Source organism: Larus michahellis, chromosome W (genome assembly GCF_964199755.1).
Source record: "Larus michahellis chromosome W, bLarMic1.1, whole genome shotgun sequence".
Taxonomy (NCBI): domain Eukaryota; kingdom Metazoa; phylum Chordata; class Aves; order Charadriiformes; family Laridae; genus Larus; species Larus michahellis.
In genome coordinates, this window is record NC_133929.1 from 442,181 (window position 1) to 459,884 (window position 17,704).

The window sequence follows — 17,704 nt, forward strand, 5'->3', positions numbered from 1 at the left end:
CAGCCCCCAGGTGTGTGGGGCTACGCAAGCGGTTCCCAAAGAGCTTTAGAACAAGGCATAGTTTTCCCTGAAGGCTCTTTGGGCGTGGGACCAATCTCCAGACATATGGCCATTTTTGTGCCTGGCGCGGGGCCAAGTGAAAAAGGGTGGGTTTGAGGCTGAAGGCAGCAGGAAAGCCTGCATCCCGTAGGTCTGTGGGGCTACGCAAGCGGTTCCCAAAGAGCTTTAGAACAAGGCATAGTTTTCCCTGCTGGCTCTTTGGGCGTGGGACCAGTCTCCAGACATATGGCCATTTTTGTGCCTGGCGCTGCGCCAAGTGGGAAAGGGTGGTTTTGAGGCTGAAGGCAGCGGGAAAGCCTGCAGCCCCCAGGTCTGTGGGGCTACGCAAGCGGTTCCCAAAGAGCTTTAGAACAAGGCATAGTTTTCCCTGCTGGCTCTTTGGGCGTGGGACCAATCTCCAGCCATATGGCCATTTTTGTGCCTGACGCGGCGCCAAGTGAAAAAGGGTGGGTTTGAGGCTGAAGGCAGCAGGAAGGCCTGCAGCCCGTAGGTCTGTGGGGCTACGCAAGCGGTTCCCAAAGAGCTTTAGAACAAGGCATAGTTTTCCCTGCTGGCTCTTTGGGCGTGGGACCAGTCTCCAGACATATGGCCATTTTTGTGCCTGGCGCGGCGCCAAGTGGGAAAGGGTGGTTTTGAGGCTGAAGGCAGCGGGAAAGCCTGCAGCCCCCAGGTCTGTGGGGCTACGCAAGCGGTTCCCAAAGAGCTTTAGAACAAGGCATAGTTTTCCCTGCTGGCTCTTTGGGCGTGGGACCCATCTCCAGACATATGGCCATTTTCGTGCCTGGAGCGACACCAAGTGGGACAGGGCGGTTTTGAGGCTGAAGGCAGCAGGAAAGCCTGCAGCCCCCAGGTGTGTGGGGCTACGCAAGCGGTTCCCAAAGAGCTTTAGAAGAAGGCATAGTTTTCACTGCTGGCTCTTTGGGCGTGGGACCAGTCTCCAGACATATGGCCATTTTTGTGCCTGGCACGGCGCCAAGTGGGAAAGGGTGGTTTTGTGGCTGAAGGCAGCAGGAAAGCCTGCAGCCCCCAGGTGTGTGGGGCTACGCAAGCGGTTCCCAAAGAGCTTTAGAACAAGGCATAGTTTTCCCTGCTGGCTCTTTGGGCGTGGGACCAATCTCCAGACATATGGCCATTTTTGTGCCTGGAGCGACACCAAGTGGGACAGGGCGGTTTTGAGGCTGAAGGCAGCAGGAAAGCCTGCAGCCCCCAGGTGTGTGGGGCTACGCAAGCGGTTCCCAAAGAGCTTTAGAAGAAGGCATAGTTTTCACTGCTGGCTCTTTGGGCGTGGGACCAGTCTCCAGACATATGGCCATTTTTGTGCCTGGCACGGCGCCAAGTGGGAAAGGGTGGTTTTGAGGCTGAAGGCAGCAGGAAAGCCTGAACCCCCCAGGTGTGTGGGGCTACGCAAGCGGTTCCCAAAGAGCTTTAGAACAAGGCATAGTTTTCCCTGCTGGCTCTTTGGGCGTGGGACCAATCTCCAGACATATGGCCATTTTTGTGCCTGGAGCGACGCCAAGTGGGACAGGGCGGTTTTGAGGCTGAAGGCAGCAGGAAAGCCTGCAGCCCCCAGGTGTGTGGGGCTACGCAAGCGGTTCCCAAAGAGCTTTAGAAGAAGGCATAGTTTTCCCTGCTGGCTCTTTGGGCGTGGGACCAGTCTCCAGACATATGGCCATTTTTGTGCCTGGTGCGGCGCCAATTGGGAAAGGGTGGTTTTGAGGCTGAAGGCAGCAGGAAGGCCTGCAGCCCCCAGGTGTGTGGGGCTACGCAAGCGGTTCCCAAAGAGCTTTAGAACAAGGCATAGTTTTCCCTGCTGGCTCTTTGGGCGTGGGACCAATCTCCAGACATATGGCCATTTTTGTGCCTGGCGCGGCGCCAAGTGGGAAAGGGTGGTTTTGAGGCTGAAGGCAGCAGGAAAGCCTGCAGCCCCCAGGTGTGTGGGGCTACGCAAGCGGTTCCCAAAGAGCTTTAGAACAAGGCATAGTTTTCCCTGCTGGCTCTTTGGGCGTGGGACCAATCTCCAGACATATGGCCATTTTTGTGCCTGGCGCGGCGCCAAGTGGGAAAGGGTGGTTTTGAGGCTGAAGGCAGCGGGAAAGCCTGCAGTCCCTAGGTCTGTGGGGCTACGCAAGCGGTTCCCAAAGAGCTTTAGAAGAAGGCATAGTTTTCCCTGCTGGCTCTTTGGGCGTGGGACCAGTCTCCAGACATATGGCCATTTTTGTGCCTGGCGCGGCGCCAAGTGGGAAAGGGTGGTTGTGAGGCTGAAGGCAGCAGGAATGCCTGCAGCCCCCAGGTGTGTGGGGCTACGCAAGCGGTTCCCAAAGAGCTTTAGAACAAGGCATAGTTTTCCCTGCTGGCTCTTTGGGCGTGGGACCAATCTCCAGACATATGGCCATTTTTGTGCCTGGCGCGGCGCCAAGTGGGAAAGGGTGGTTTTGAGGCTGAAGGCAGCAGGAAAGCCTGCAGCCCCCAGGTGTGTGGGGCTATGCAAGCGGTTCCCAAAGAGCTTTAGAAGAAGGCATAGTTTTCCCTGCTGGCTCTTTGGGCGTGGGACCCATCTCCAGCCATATGGCCATTTTTGTGCCTGGAGCGACGCCAAGTGGGAAAGGGTGGTTTTGAGGCTGAAGGCAGCAGGAAAGCCTGCAGCCCCCAGGTCTGTGGGGCTACGCAAGCGGTTCCCAAAGAGCTTTAGAAGAAGGCATAGTTTTCCCTGCTGGCTCTTTGGGCGTGGGACCCATCTCCAGCCATATGGCCATTTTTGTGCCTGGAGCGACGCCAAGTGGGACAGGGCGATTTTGAGGCTGAAGGCAGCAGGAAAGCCTGCAGCCCCCAGGTGTGTGGGGCTACGCAAGCGGTTCCCAAAGAGCTTTAGAACAAGGCATAGTTTTCCCTGCTGGCTCTTTGGGCGTGGGACCAATCTCCAGACATATGGCCATTTTTGTGCCTGGCGCGGCGCCAAGTGGGAAAGGGTGGTTTTGAGGCTGAAGGCAGCAGGAAAGCCTGCAGCCCCCAGGTCTGTGGGGCTACGCAAGCGGTTCCCAAAGAGCTTTAGAAGAAGGCATAGTTTTCCCTGCTGGCTCTTTGGGCGTGGGACCAGTCTCCAGACATATGGCCATTTTTGTGCCTGGTGCGGCGCCAAGTGGGAAAGGGTGGTTTTGAGGCTGAAGGCAGCAGGAAGGCCTGCAGCCCCCAGGTGTGTGGGGCTACGCAAGCGGTTCCCAAAGAGCTTTAGAACAAGGCATAGTTTTCCCTGCTGGCTCTTTGGGCGTGGGACCAGTCTCCAGCCATATGGCCATTTTTGTGCCTGGCGCGGCGCCAAGTGGGAAAGGGTGGTTTTGAGGCTGAAGGCAGCAGGAAAGCCTGCAGCCCGCAGGTGTGTGGGGCTATGCAAGCGGTGCCCAAAGAGCTTTAGAACAAGGCATAGTTTTCCCTGCTGGCTCTTTGGGCGTGGGACCAATCTCCAGACATATGGCCATTTTTGTGCCTGGTGCGGCGCCAAGTGGGAAAGGGTGGTTTTGAGGCTGAAGGCCCCAGGAAAGCCTGCAGCCCCCAGGTCTGTGGGGCTACGCAAGCGGTTCCCAAAGAGCTTTAGAAGAAGGCATAGTTTTCCCTGCTGGCTCTTTGGGCGTGGGACCAATCTCCAGACATATGGCCATTTTTGTGCCTGGCGCGGGGCCAAGTGGGAAAGGGTGGTTTTGAGGCTGAAGGCAGCAGGAATGCCTGCAGCCCCCAGGTGTGTGGGGCTACGCAAGCGGTTCCCAAAGAGCTTTAGAACAAGGCATAGTTTTCCCTGCTGACTCTTTGGGCGGGGGACGAATCTCCAGACATATGGCCATTTTTGTGCCTGGCGCGGCGCCAAGTGGGAAAGGGTGGTTTTGAGGCTGAAGGCAGCGGGAAAGCCTGCAGCCCCCAGGTGTGTGGGGCTACGCAAGCGGTTCCCAAAGAGCTTTAGAACAAGGCATAGTTTTCCCTGCTGGCTCTTTGGGCGTGGGACCAGTCTCCAGATATATGGCCATTTTTGTGCCTGGCGCGGCGCCAAGTGGGAAAGGGTGGTTTTGAGGCTGAAGGCAGCAGGAAAGCCTGCAGCCCCCAGGTCTGTGGGGCTACGCAAGCGGATCACAAAGAGCTTTAGAACAAGGCATAGTTTTCCCTGCTGGCTCTTTGGGCGTGGGACCTATCTCCAGACATATGGCCATTTTTGTGCCTGGAGCGACGCCAAGTGGGACAGGGCGATTTTGAGGCTGAAGGCAGCAGGAAAGCCTGCAGCCCGCAGGTGTGTGGGGCCACGCAAGCGGATCACAAAGAGCTTTAGAACAAGGCATAGTTTTCCCTACTGGCTCTTTGGGCGTGGGACCAGATTCCAGACATATGGCCATTTTTGTGCCTGGCGCGGCGCCAAGTGGGAAAGGGTGGTTTTGAGGCTGAAGGCAGCAGGAAAGCCTGCAGCCCCCAGGTCTGTGGGGCTACGCAAGCGGTTCCCAAAGAGCTTTAGAACAAGGCATAGTTTTCCCTGCTGGCTCTTTGGGCGTGGGACCAGTCTCCAGACATATGGCCATTTTTGTGCCTGGTGCGGCGCCAAGTGGGAAAGGGTGGTTTTGAGGCTGAAGGCAGCAGGAAGGCCTGCAGCCCCCAGGTCTGTGGGGCTACGCAAGCGGTTCCCAAAGAGCTTTAGAACAAGGCATAGTTTTCCCTGCTGGCTCTTTGGGCGTGGGACCAGTCTCCAGACATATGGCCATTTTTGTGCCTGGTGCGGCGCCAAGTGGGAAAGGGTGGTTTTGAGGCTGAAGGCAGCAGGAAGGCCTGCAGCCCCCAGGTGTGTGGGGCTACGCAAGCGGTTCCCAAAGAGCTTTAGAACAAGGCATAGTTTTCCCTGCTGGCTCTTTGGGCGTGGGACCCATCTCCAGACATATGGCCATTTTTGTGCCTGGCGCGGCGCCAAGTGGGAAAGGGTGGTTTTGAGGCTGAAGGCAGCAGGAAAGCCTGCAGCCCCCAGGTCTGTGGGGCTACGCAAGCGGTTCCCAAAGAGCTTTAGAACAAGGCATAGTTTTCCCTACTGGCTCTTTGGGCGTTTGACCCATCTCCAGACATATGGCCATTTTTGTGCCTGGTGCGGCGCCAAGTGGGAAAGGGTGGTTTTGAGGCTGAAGGCAGCAGGAAAGCCTGCAGCCCCCAGGTCTGTGGGGCTACGCAAGCGGTTCCCAAAGAGCTTTAGAACAAGGCATAGTTTTCCCTGCTGGCTCTTTGGGCGTGGGACCAGTCTCCAGACATATGGCCATTTTTGTGCCTGGCGCGGCACCAAGTGGGAAAGGGTGGTTTTGAGGCTGAAGGCAGCAGGAAAGCCTGCAGCCCCCAGGTCTGTGGGGCTACGCAAGCGGTTCCCAAAGAGCTTTAGAACAAGGCATAGTTTTTCCTGCTGGCTCTTTGGGCGTGGGACCAATCTCCAGACATATGGCCATTTCTGTGCCTGGAGCGACGCCAAGTGGGACAGGGCGGTTTTGAGGCTGAAGGCAGCAGGAAAGCCTGCAGCCCCCAGGTCTGTGGGGCTATGCAACCGGTTCCCAAAGAGCTTTAGAACAAGGCATAGTTTTCCCTGCTGGCTCTTTGGGCATGGGACCAATCTCCAGACATATGGCCATTTTTGTGCCTGGCGCGGCGCCAAGTGAAAAAGGGTGGTTTTGAGGCTGAAGGCAGCAGGAAGGCCTGCATCCCGTAGGTCTGTGGGGCTACGCAAGCGGTTCCCAAAGAGCTTTAGAACAAGGCATAGTTTTCCCTGCTGGCTCTTTGGGCGTGGGACCAGTCTCCAGACATATGGCCATTTTTGTGCCTGGCGCGGCGCCAAGTGGGAAAGGGTGGTTTTGAGGGTGAAGGCAGCAGGAAAGCCTGCAGCCCCCAGGTGTGTGGGGCTACGCAAGCGGTTCCCAAAGAGCTTTAGAACAAGGCATAGTTTTCCCTACTGGCTCTTTGGGCGTTTGACCCATCTCCAGACATATGGCCATTTTTGTGCCTGGTGCGGCGCCAAGTGGGAAAGGGTGGTTTTGAGGCTGAAGGCAGCAGGAAAGCCTGCAGCCCCCAGGTCTGTGGGGCTACGCAAGCGGTTCCCAAAGAGCTTTAGAACAAGGCATAGTTTTCCCTGCTGGCTCTTTGGGCGTGGGACCAATCTCCAGACATATGGCCATTTTTGGGCCTGGAGCGACGCCAAGTGGGACAGGGCGGTTTTGAGGCTGAAGGCAGCAGGAAAGCCTGCAGCCCCCAGGTCTGTGGGGCTACGCAAGCGGTTCCCAAAGAGCTTTAGAACAAGGCATAGTTTTCCCTGCTGGCTCTTTGGGCGTGGGACCAATCTCCAGCCGTATGGCCATTTTTGTGCCTGGCGCTGCGCCAAGTGGGAAAGGGTAGTTGTGAGCCTGAAGGCAGCGGGAAAGCCTGCAGCCCCCAGGTGTGTGGGGCTACGCAAGCGGTTCCCAAAGAGCTTTAGAACAAGGCATAGTTTTCCCTGCTGGCTCTTTGGGCGTGGGACCAGTCTCCAGACATATGGCCGTTTTTGTGCCTGGCGCGGCGCCAAGTGGGAAAGGGTGGTTTTGAGGCTGAAGGCAGCAGGAAAGCCTGCAGCCCGCAGGTGTGTGGGGCTACGCAAGCGGTTCCCAAAGAGCTTTAGAACAAGGCATAGTTTTCCCTGCTGGCTCTTTGGGCGTGGGACCAATCTCCAGACATATGGCCATTTCTGTGCCTGGAGCGACGCCAAGTGGGACAGGGCGGTTTTGAGGCTGAAGGCAGCAGGAAAGCCTGCAGCCCCCAGGTGTGTGGGGCTACGCAAGCGGTTCCCAAAGAGCTTTAGAACAAGGCATAGTTTTCCCTGAAGGCTCTTTGGGCGTGGGACCAATCTCCAGACATATGGCCATTTTTGTGCCTGGCGCGGGGCCAAGTGAAAAAGGGTGGGTTTGAGGCTGAAGGCAGCAGGAAAGCCTGCATCCCGTAGGTCTGTGGGGCTACGCAAGCGGTTCCCAAAGAGCTTTAGAACAAGGCATAGTTTTCCCTGCTGGCTCTTTGGGCGTGGGACCAGTCTCCAGACATATGGCCATTTTTGTGCCTGGCGCTGCGCCAAGTGGGAAAGGGTGGTTTTGAGCCTGAAGGCAGCGGGAAAGCCTGCAGCCCCCAGGTCTGTGGGGCTACGCAAGCGGTTCCCAAAGAGCTTTAGAACAAGGCATAGTTTTCCCTGCTGGCTCTTTGGGCGTGGGACCAATCTCCAGCCATATGGCCATTTTTGTGCCTGACGCGGCGCCAAGTGAAAAAGGGTGGGTTTGAGGCTGAAGGCAGCAGGAAGGCCTGCAGCCCGTAGGTCTGTGGGGCTACGCAAGCGGTTCCCAAAGAGCTTTAGAACAAGGCATAGTTTTCCCTGCTGGCTCTTTGGGCGTGGGACCAGTCTCCAGACATATGGCCATTTTTGTGCCTGGCGCGGCGCCAAGTGGGAAAGGGTGGTTTTGAGGCTGAAGGCAGCGGGAAAGCCTGCAGCCCCCAGGTCTGTGGGGCTACGCAAGCGGTTCCCAAAGAGCTTTAGAACAAGGCATAGTTTTCCCTGCTGGCTCTTTGGGCGTGGGACCCATCTCCAGACATATGGCCATTTTCGTGCCTGGAGCGACACCAAGTGGGACAGGGCGGTTTTGAGGCTGAAGGCAGCAGGAAAGCCTGCAGCCCCCAGGTGTGTGGGGCTACGCAAGCGGTTCCCAAAGAGCTTTAGAAGAAGGCATAGTTTTCACTGCTGGCTCTTTGGGCGTGGGACCAGTCTCCAGACATATGGCCATTTTTGTGCCTGGCGCGGCACCAAGTGGGAAAGGGTGGTTTTGAGGCTGAAGGCAGCAGGAAAGCCTGCAGCCCCCAGGTCTGTGGGGCTACGCAAGCGGTTCCCAAAGAGCTTTAGAACAAGGCATAGTTTTTCCTGCTGGCTCTTTGGGCGTGGGACCAATCTCCAGACATATGGCCATTTCTGTGCCTGGAGCGACGCCAAGTGGGACAGGGCGGTTTTGAGGCTGAAGGCAGCAGGAAAGCCTGCAGCCCCCAGGTCTGTGGGGCTACGCAAGCGGTTCCCAAAGAGCTTTAGAACAAGGCATAGTTTTCCCTGCTGGCTCTTTGGGCATGGGACCAATCTCCAGACATATGGCCATTTTTGTGCCTGGCGCGGCGCCAAGTGAAAAAGGGTGGTTTTGAGGCTGAAGGCAGCAGGAAGGCCTGCATCCCGTAGGTCTGTGGGGCTACGCAAGCGGTTCCCAAAGAGCTTTAGAACAAGGCATAGTTTTCCCTGCTGGCTCTTTGGGCGTGGGACCAGTCTCCAGACATATGGCCATTTTTGTGCCTGGCGCGGCGCCAAGTGGGAAAGGGTGGTTTTGAGGGTGAAGGCAGCAGGAAAGCCTGCAGCCCCCAGGTGTGTGGGGCTACGCAAGCGGTTCCCAAAGAGCTTTAGAACAAGGCATAGTTTTCCCTACTGGCTCTTTGGGCGTTTGACCCATCTCCAGACATATGGCCATTTTTGTGCCTGGTGCGGCGCCAAGTGGGAAAGGGTGGTTTTGAGGCTGAAGGCAGCAGGAAAGCCTGCAGCCCCCAGGTCTGTGGGGCTACGCAAGCGGTTCCCAAAGAGCTTTAGAACAAGGCATAGTTTTCCCTGCTGGCTCTTTGGGCGTGGGACCAATCTCCAGACATATGGCCATTTTTGGGCCTGGAGCGACGCCAAGTGGGACAGGGCGGTTTTGAGGCTGAAGGCAGCAGGAAAGCCTGCAGCCCCCAGGTCTGTGGGGCTACGCAAGCGGTTCCCAAAGAGCTTTAGAACAAGGCATAGTTTTCCCTGCTGGCTCTTTGGGCGTGGGACCAATCTCCAGCCGTATGGCCATTTTTGTGCCTGGCGCTGCGCCAAGTGGGAAAGGGTGGTTGTGAGCCTGAAGGCAGCGGGAAAGCCTGCAGCCCCCAGGTCTGTGGGGCTACGCAAGCGGTTCCCAAAGAGCTTTAGAACAAGGCATAGTTTTCCCTGCTGGCTCTTTGGGCGTGGGACCAGTCTCCAGACATATGGCCGTTTTTGTGCCTGGCGCGGCGCCAAGTGGGAAAGGGTGGTTTTGAGGCTGAAGGCAGCAGGAAAGCCTGCAGCCCGCAGGTGTGTGGGGCTACGCAAGCGGTTCCCAAAGAGCTTTAGAACAAGGCATAGTTTTCCCTGCTGGCTCTTTGGGCGTGGGACCAATCTCCAGACATATGGCCATTTCTGTGCCTGGAGCGACGCCAAGTGGGACAGGGCGGTTTTGAGGCTGAAGGCAGCAGGAAAGCCTGCAGCCCCCAGGTGTGTGGGGCTACGCAAGCGGTTCCCAAAGAGCTTTAGAACAAGGCATAGTTTTCCCTGAAGGCTCTTTGGGCGTGGGACCAATCTCCAGACATATGGCCATTTTTGTGCCTGGCGCGGGGCCAAGTGAAAAAGGGTGGGTTTGAGGCTGAAGGCAGCAGGAAAGCCTGCATCCCGTAGGTCTGTGGGGCTACGCAAGCGGTTCCCAAAGAGCTTTAGAACAAGGCATAGTTTTCCCTGCTGGCTCTTTGGGCGTGGGACCAGTCTCCAGACATATGGCCATTTTTGTGCCTGGCGCTGCGCCAAGTGGGAAAGGGTGGTTTTGAGCCTGAAGGCAGCGGGAAAGCCTGCAGCCCCCAGGTCTGTGGGGCTACGCAAGCGGTTCCCAAAGAGCTTTAGAACAAGGCATAGTTTTCCCTGCTGGCTCTTTGGGCGTGGGACCAATCTCCAGCCATATGGCCATTTTTGTGCCTGACGCGGCGCCAAGTGAAAAAGGGTGGGTTTGAGGCTGAAGGCAGCAGGAAGGCCTGCAGCCCGTAGGTCTGTGGGGCTACGCAAGCGGTTCCCAAAGAGCTTTAGAACAAGGCATAGTTTTCCCTGCTGGCTCTTTGGGCGTGGGACCAGTCTCCAGACATATGGCCATTTTTGTGCCTGGCGCGGCGCCAAGTGGGAAAGGGTGGTTTTGAGGCTGAAGGCAGCGGGAAAGCCTGCAGCCCCCAGGTCTGTGGGGCTACGCAAGCGGTTCCCAAAGAGCTTTAGAACAAGGCATAGTTTTCCCTGCTGGCTCTTTGGGCGTGGGACCCATCTCCAGACATATGGCCATTTTCGTGCCTGGAGCGACACCAAGTGGGACAGGGCGGTTTTGAGGCTGAAGGCAGCAGGAAAGCCTGCAGCCCCCAGGTGTGTGGGGCTACGCAAGCGGTTCCCAAAGAGCTTTAGAAGAAGGCATAGTTTTCACTGCTGGCTCTTTGGGCGTGGGACCAGTCTCCAGACATATGGCCATTTTTGTGCCTGGCACGGCGCCAAGTGGGAAAGGGTGGTTTTGTGGCTGAAGGCAGCAGGAAAGCCTGCAGCCCCCAGGTGTGTGGGGCTACGCAAGCGGTTCCCAAAGAGCTTTAGAACAAGGCATAGTTTTCCCTGCTGGCTCTTTGGGCGTGGGACCAATCTCCAGCCATATGGCCATTTTTGTGCCTGGAGCGACACCAAGTGGGACAGGGCGGTTTTGAGGCTGAAGGCAGCAGGAAAGCCTGCAGCCCCCAGGTGTGTGGGGCTACGCAAGCGGTTCCCAAAGAGCTTTAGAAGAAGGCATAGTTTTCACTGCTGGCTCTTTGGGCATGGGACCAGTCTCCAGACATATGGCCATTTTTGTGCCTGGCACGGCGCCAAGTGGGAAAGGGTGGTTTTGAGGCTGAAGGCAGCAGGAAAGCCTGCAGCCCCCAGGTGTGTGGGGCTACGCAAGCGGTTCCCAAAGAGCTTTAGAACAAGGCATAGTTTTCCCTGAAGGCTCTTTGGGCGTGGGACCAATCTCCAGACATATGGCCATTTTTGTGCCTGGCGCGGGGCCAAGTGAAAAAGGGTGGGTTTGAGGCTGAAGGCAGCAGGAAAGCCTGCATCCCGTAGGTCTGTGGGGCTACGCAAGCGGTTCCCAAAGAGCTTTAGAACAAGGCATAGTTTTCCCTGCTGGCTCTTTGGGCGTGGGACCAGTCTCCAGACATATGGCCATTTTTGTGCCTGGCGCTGCGCCAAGTGGGAAAGGGTGGTTTTGAGGCTGAAGGCAGCGGGAAAGCCTGCAGCCCCCAGGTCTGTGGGGCTACGCAAGCGGTTCCCAAAGAGCTTTAGAACAAGGCATAGTTTTCCCTGCTGGCTCTTTGGGCGTGGGACCAATCTCCAGCCATATGGCCATTTTTGTGCCTGACGCGGCGCCAAGTGAAAAAGGGTGGGTTTGAGGCTGAAGGCAGCAGGAAGGCCTGCAGCCCGTAGGTCTGTGGGGCTACGCAAGCGGTTCCCAAAGAGCTTTAGAACAAGGCATAGTTTTCCCTGCTGGCTCTTTGGGCGTGGGACCAGTCTCCAGACATATGGCCATTTTTGTGCCTGGCGCGGCGCCAAGTGGGAAAGGGTGGTTTTGAGGCTGAAGGCAGCGGGAAAGCCTGCAGCCCCCAGGTCTGTGGGGCTACGCAAGCGGTTCCCAAAGAGCTTTAGAACAAGGCATAGTTTTCCCTGCTGGCTCTTTGGGCGTGGGACCCATCTCCAGACATATGGCCATTTTCGTGCCTGGAGCGACACCAAGTGGGACAGGGCGGTTTTGAGGCTGAAGGCAGCAGGAAAGCCTGCAGCCCCCAGGTGTGTGGGGCTACGCAAGCGGTTCCCAAAGAGCTTTAGAAGAAGGCATAGTTTTCACTGCTGGCTCTTTGGGCGTGGGACCAGTCTCCAGACATATGGCCATTTTTGTGCCTGGCACGGCGCCAAGTGGGAAAGGGTGGTTTTGTGGCTGAAGGCAGCAGGAAAGCCTGCAGCCCCCAGGTCTGTGGGGCTACGCAAGCGGTTCCCAAAGAGCTTTAGAACAAGGCATAGTTTTCCCTGCTGGCTCTTTGGGCGTGGGACCAATCTCCAGCCATATGGCCATTTTTGTGCCTGGAGCGACACCAAGTGGGACAGGGCGGTTTTGAGGCTGAAGGCAGCAGGAAAGCCTGCAGCCCCCAGGTGTGTGGGGCTACGCAAGCGGTTCCCAAAGAGCTTTAGAAGAAGGCATAGTTTTCACTGCTGGCTCTTTGGGCGTGGGACCAGTCTCCAGACATATGGCCATTTTTGTGCCTGGCACGGCGCCAAGTGGGAAAGGGTGGTTTTGAGGCTGAAGGCAGCAGGAAAGCCTGAACCCCCCAGGTGTGTGGGGCTACGCAAGCGGTTCCCAAAGAGCTTTAGAACAAGGCATAGTTTTCCCTGCTGGCTCTTTGGGCGTGGGACCAATCTCCAGACATATGGCCATTTTTGTGCCTGGAGCGACGCCAAGTGGGACAGGGCGGTTTTGAGGCTGAAGGCAGCAGGAAAGCCTGCAGCCCCCAGGTGTGTGGGGCTACGCAAGCGGTTCCCAAAGAGCTTTAGAACAAGGCATAGTTTTCCCTGCTGGCTCTTTGGGCGTGGGACCAGTCTCCAGACATATGGCCATTTTTGTGCCTGGTGCGGCGCCAAGTGGGAAAGGGTGGTTTTGAGGCTGAAGGCAGCAGGAAGGCCTGCAGCCCCCAGGTGTGTGGGGCTACGCAAGCGGTTCCCAAAGAGCTTTAGAACAAGGCATAGTTTTCCCTGCTGGCTCTTTGGGCGTGGGACCAATCTCCAGACATATGGCCATTTTTGTGCCTGGCGCGGCGCCAAGTGGGAAAGGGTGGTTTTGAGGCTGAAGGCAGCAGGAAAGCCTGCAGCCCCCAGGTGTGTGGGGCTACGCAAGCGGTTCCCAAAGAGCTTTAGAACAAGGCATAGTTTTCCCTGCTGGCTCTTTGGGCGTGGGACCAATCTCCAGACATATGGCCATTTTTGTGCCTGGCGCGGCGCCAAGTGGGAAAGGGTGGTTTTGAGGCTGAAGGCAGCGGGAAAGCCTGCAGTCCCTAGGTCTGTGGGGCTACGCAAGCGGTTCCCAAAGAGCTTTAGAAGAAGGCATAGTTTTCCCTGCTGGCTCTTTGGGCGTGGGACCAGTCTCCAGACATATGGCCATTTTTGTGCCTGGCGCGGCGCCAAGTGGGAAAGGGTGGTTGTGAGGCTGAAGGCAGCAGGAAAGCCTGCAGCCCCCAGGTGTGTGGGGCTATGCAAGCGGTTCCCAAAGAGCTTTAGAAGAAGGCATAGTTTTCCCTGCTGGCTCTTTGGGCGTGGGACCCATCTCCAGCCATATGGCCATTTTTGTGCCTGGAGCGACGCCAAGTGGGACAGGGCGATTTTGAGGCTGAAGGCAGCAGGAAAGCCTGCAGCCCCCAGGTGTGTGGGGCTACGCAAGCGGTTCCCAAAGAGCTTTAGAACAAGGCATAGTTTTCCCTGCTGGCTCTTTGGGCGTGGGACCAATCTCCAGACATATGGCCATTTTTGTGCCTGGCGCGGCGCCAAGTGGGAAAGGGTGGTTTTGAGGCTGAAGGCAGCAGGAAAGCCTGCAGCCCCCAGGTCTGTGGGACTACGCAAGCGGTTCCCAAAGAGCTTTAGAAGAAGGCATAGTTTTCCCTGCTGGCTCTTTGGGCGTGGGACCAGTCTCCAGACATATGGCCATTTTTGTGCCTGGTGCGGCGCCAAGTGGGAAAGGGTGGTTTTGAGGCTGAAGGCAGCAGGAAGGCCTGCAGCCCCCAGGTGTGTGGGGCTACGCAAGCGGTTCCCAAAGAGCTTTAGAACAAGGCATAGTTTTCCCTGCTGGCTCTTTGGGCGTGGGACCAGTCTCCAGCCATATGGCCATTTTTGTGCCTGGCGCGGCGCCAAGTGGGAAAGGGTGGTTTTGAGGCTGAAGGCAGCAGGAAAGCCTGCAGCCCGCAGGTGTGTGGGGCTATGCAAGCGGTGCCCAAAGAGCTTTAGAACAAGGCATAGTTTTCCCTGCTGGCTCTTTGGGCGTGGGACCAATCTCCAGACATATGGCCATTTTTGTGCCTGGTGCGGCGCCAAGTGGGAAAGGGTGGTTTTGAGGCTGAAGGCCCCAGGAAAGCCTGCAGCCCCCAGGTCTGTGGGGCTACGCAAGCGGTTCCCAAAGAGCTTTAGAAGAAGGCATAGTTTTCCCTGCTGGCTCTTTGGGCGTGGGACCAATCTCCAGACATATGGTCATGTTTGTGCCTGGCGCGGGGCCAAGTGGGAAAGGGTGGTTTTGAGGCTGAAGGCAGCAGGAATGCCTGCAGCCCCCAGGTGTGTGGGGCTACGCAAGCGGTTCCCAAAGAGCTTTAGAACAAGGCATAGTTTTCCCTGCTGACTCTTTGGGCGGGGGACGAATCTCCAGACATATGGCCATTTTTGTGCCTGGCGCGGCGCCAAGTGGGAAAGGGTGGTTTTGAGGCTGAAGGCAGCGGGAAAGCCTGCAGCCCCCAGGTGTGTGGGGCTACGCAAGCGGTTCCCAAAGAGCTTTAGAACAAGGCATAGTTTTCCCTGCTGGCTCTTTGGGCGTGGGACCAGTCTCCAGATATATGGCCATTTTTGTGCCTGGCGCGGCGCCAAGTGGGAAAGGGTGGTTTTGAGGCTGAAGGCAGCAGGAAAGCCTGCAGCCCCCAGGTCTGTGGGGCTACGCAAGCGGATCACAAAGAGCTTTAGAACAAGGCATAGTTTTCCCTGCTGGCTCTTTGGGCGTGGGACCTATCTCCAGACATATGGCCATTTTTGTGCCTGGAGCGACGCCAAGTGGGACAGGGCGATTTTGAGGCTGAAGGCAGCAGGAAAGCCTGCAGCCCGCAGGTGTGTGGGGCCACGCAAGCGGATCACAAAGAGCTTTAGAACAAGGCATAGTTTTCCCTACTGGCTCTTTGGGCGTGGGACCAGATTCCAGACATATGGCCATTTTTGTGCCTGGCGCGGCGCCAAGTGGGAAAGGGTGGTTTTGAGGCTGAAGGCAGCAGGAAAGCCTGCAGCCCCCAGGTCTGTGGGGCTACGCAAGCGGTTCCCAAAGAGCTTTAGAACAAGGCATAGTTTTCCCTGCTGGCTCTTTGGGCATGGGACCAGTCTCCAGACATATGGCCATTTTTGTGCCTGGTGCGGCGCCAAGTGGGAAAGGGTGGTTTTGAGGCTGAAGGCAGCAGGAAGGCCTGCAGCCCCCAGGTGTGTGGGGCTACGCAAGCGGTTCCCAAAGAGCTTTAGAACAAGGCATAGTTTTCCCTCCTGGCTCTTTGGGCGTGGGACCAATCTCCAGACATATGGCCATTTTTGTGCCTGGTGCGGCGCCAAGTGGGAAAGGGTGGTTTTGAGGCTGAAGGCCCCAGGAAAGCCTGCAGCCCCAGGTGTGTGGGGCTACGCAAGCGGTTCCCAAAGAGCTTTAGAAGAAGGCATAGTTTTCCCTGCTGGCTCTTTGGGCGTGTGACCAATCTCCAGACATATGGCCATTTTTGTGCCTGGCGCGGGGCCAAGTGGGAAAGGGTGGTTTTGAGGCTGAAGGCAGCAGGAAGGCCTGCAGCCCCCAGGTGTGTGGGGCTACGCAAGCGGTTCCCAAAGAGCTTTAGAACAAGGCATAGTTTTCCCTGCTGGCTCTTTGGGCGGGGGACGAATCTCCAGACATATGGCCATTTTTGTGCCTGGCGCGGCGCCAAGTGGGAAAGGGTGGTTTTGAGGCTGAAGGCAGCGGGAAAGCCTGCAGCCCCCAGGTGTGTGGGGCTACGCAAGCGGTTCCCAAAGAGCTTTAGAACAAGGCATAGTTTTCCCTGCTGGCTCTTTGGGCGTGGGACCCATCACCAGATATATGGCCATTTTTGTGCCTGGCGTGGCGCCAAGTGGGAAAGGGTGGTTTTGAGGCTGAAGGCAGCAGGAAAGCCTGCAGCCCCCAGGTCTGTGGGGCTATGCAAGCGGTTCCCAAAGAGCTTTAGAACAAGGCATATTTTTCCCTGCTGGCTCTTTGGGCGTGGGACCTATCTCCAGACATATGGCCATTTTTGTGCCTGGAGCGACGCCAAGTGGGACAGGGCGATTTTGAGGCTGAAGGCAGCAGGAAAGCCTGCAGCCCGCAGCTGTGTGGGGCCACACAAGCGGATCACAAAGAGCTTTAGAACAAGGCATAGTTTTCCCTACTGGCTCTTTGGGCGTGGGACCCGTCTCCAGACATATGGCCATTTTTGTGCCTGGCGGGGCGCCAAGTGGGAAAGGGTGGTTTTGAGGCTGAAGGCAGCAGGAAAGCCTGCAGCCCCCAGGTGTGTGGGGCTACGCAAGCGGTTCCCAAAGAGCTTTACAACAAGGCATAGGTTTCCCCGCTGGCTCTTTGGGCGTGGGACCAATCTCCAGACATATGGCCATTTTTGTGCCTGGCGCTGCACCAAGTGGGAAAGGGTGGTTTTGAGGCTGAAGGCAGCAGGAAAGCCTGCAGCCCCCAGGTCTGTGGGGCTACGCAAGCGGTTCCCAAAGAGCTTTAGAACAAGGCATAGTTTTCCCTGCTGGCTCTTTGGGCGTGGGACCAGTCTCCAGACATATGGCCATTTTTGTGCCTGGCGCGGCGCCAAGTGGGAAAGGGTGGTTTTGAGGCTGAAGGCAGCAGGAAAGCCTGCAGCCCCCAGGTCTGTGGGGCTACGCAAGCGGTTCCCAAAGAGCTTTAGAACAAGGCATAGTTTTCCCTGCTGGCTCTTTGGGCGGGGGACGAATCTCCAGACATATGGCCATTTTTGTGCCTGGCGCGGCGCCAAGTGGGAAAGGGTGGTTTTGAGGCTGAAGGCAGCGGGAAAGCCTGCAGCCCCCAGGTGTGTGGGGCTACGCAAGCGGTTCCCAAAGAGCTTTAGAACAAGGCATAGTTTTCCCTGCTGGCTCTTTGGGCGTGGGACCTATCTCCAGACATATGGCCATTTTTGTGCCTGGAGCGACACCAAGTGGGACAGGGCGATTTTGAGGCTGAAGGCAGCAGGAAAGCCTGCAGCCCGCAGGTGTGTGGGGCCACGCAAGCGGATCACAAAGAGCTTTAGAACAAGGCATAGTTTTCCCTGGTGGCTCTTTGGGCGTGGGACCAGATTCCAGACATATGGCCATTTTTGTGCCTGGCGCGGCGCCAAGTGGGAAAGGGTGGTTTTGAGGCTGAAGGCAGCAGGAAAGCCTGCAGCCCCCAGGTCTGTGGGGCTACGCAAGCGGTTCCCAAAGAGCTTTAGAAGAAGGCATAGTTTTCCCTGCTGGCTCTTTGGGCGTGGGACCAGTCTCCAGACATATGGCCATTTTTGTGCCTGGTGCGGCGCCAAGTGGGAAAGGGTGGTTTTGAGGCTGAAGGCAGCAGGAAGGCCTGCAGCCCCCAGGTCTGTGGGGCTACGCAAGCGGTTCCCAAAGAGCTTTAGAACAAGGCATAGTTTTCCCTGCTGGCTCTTTGGGCGTGGGACCAATCTCCAGACATATGGCCATTTTTGTGCCTGGTGCGGCGCCAAGTGGGAAAGGGTGGTTTTGAGGCTGAAGGCCCCAGGAAAGCCTGCAGCCCCCAGGTGTGTGGGGCTACGCAAGCGGTTCCCAAAGAGCTTTAGAACAAGGCATAGTTTTCCCTGCTGGCTCTTTGGGCGTGGGACCAATCTCCAGACATATGGCCATTTTTGTGCCTGGCGCGGGGCCAAGTGGGAAAGGGTGGTTTTGAGGCTGAAGGCAGCGGGAAAGCCTGCAGCCCCCAGGTGTGTGGGGCTACGCAAGCGGTTCCCAAAGAGCTTTAGAACAAGGCATAGTTTT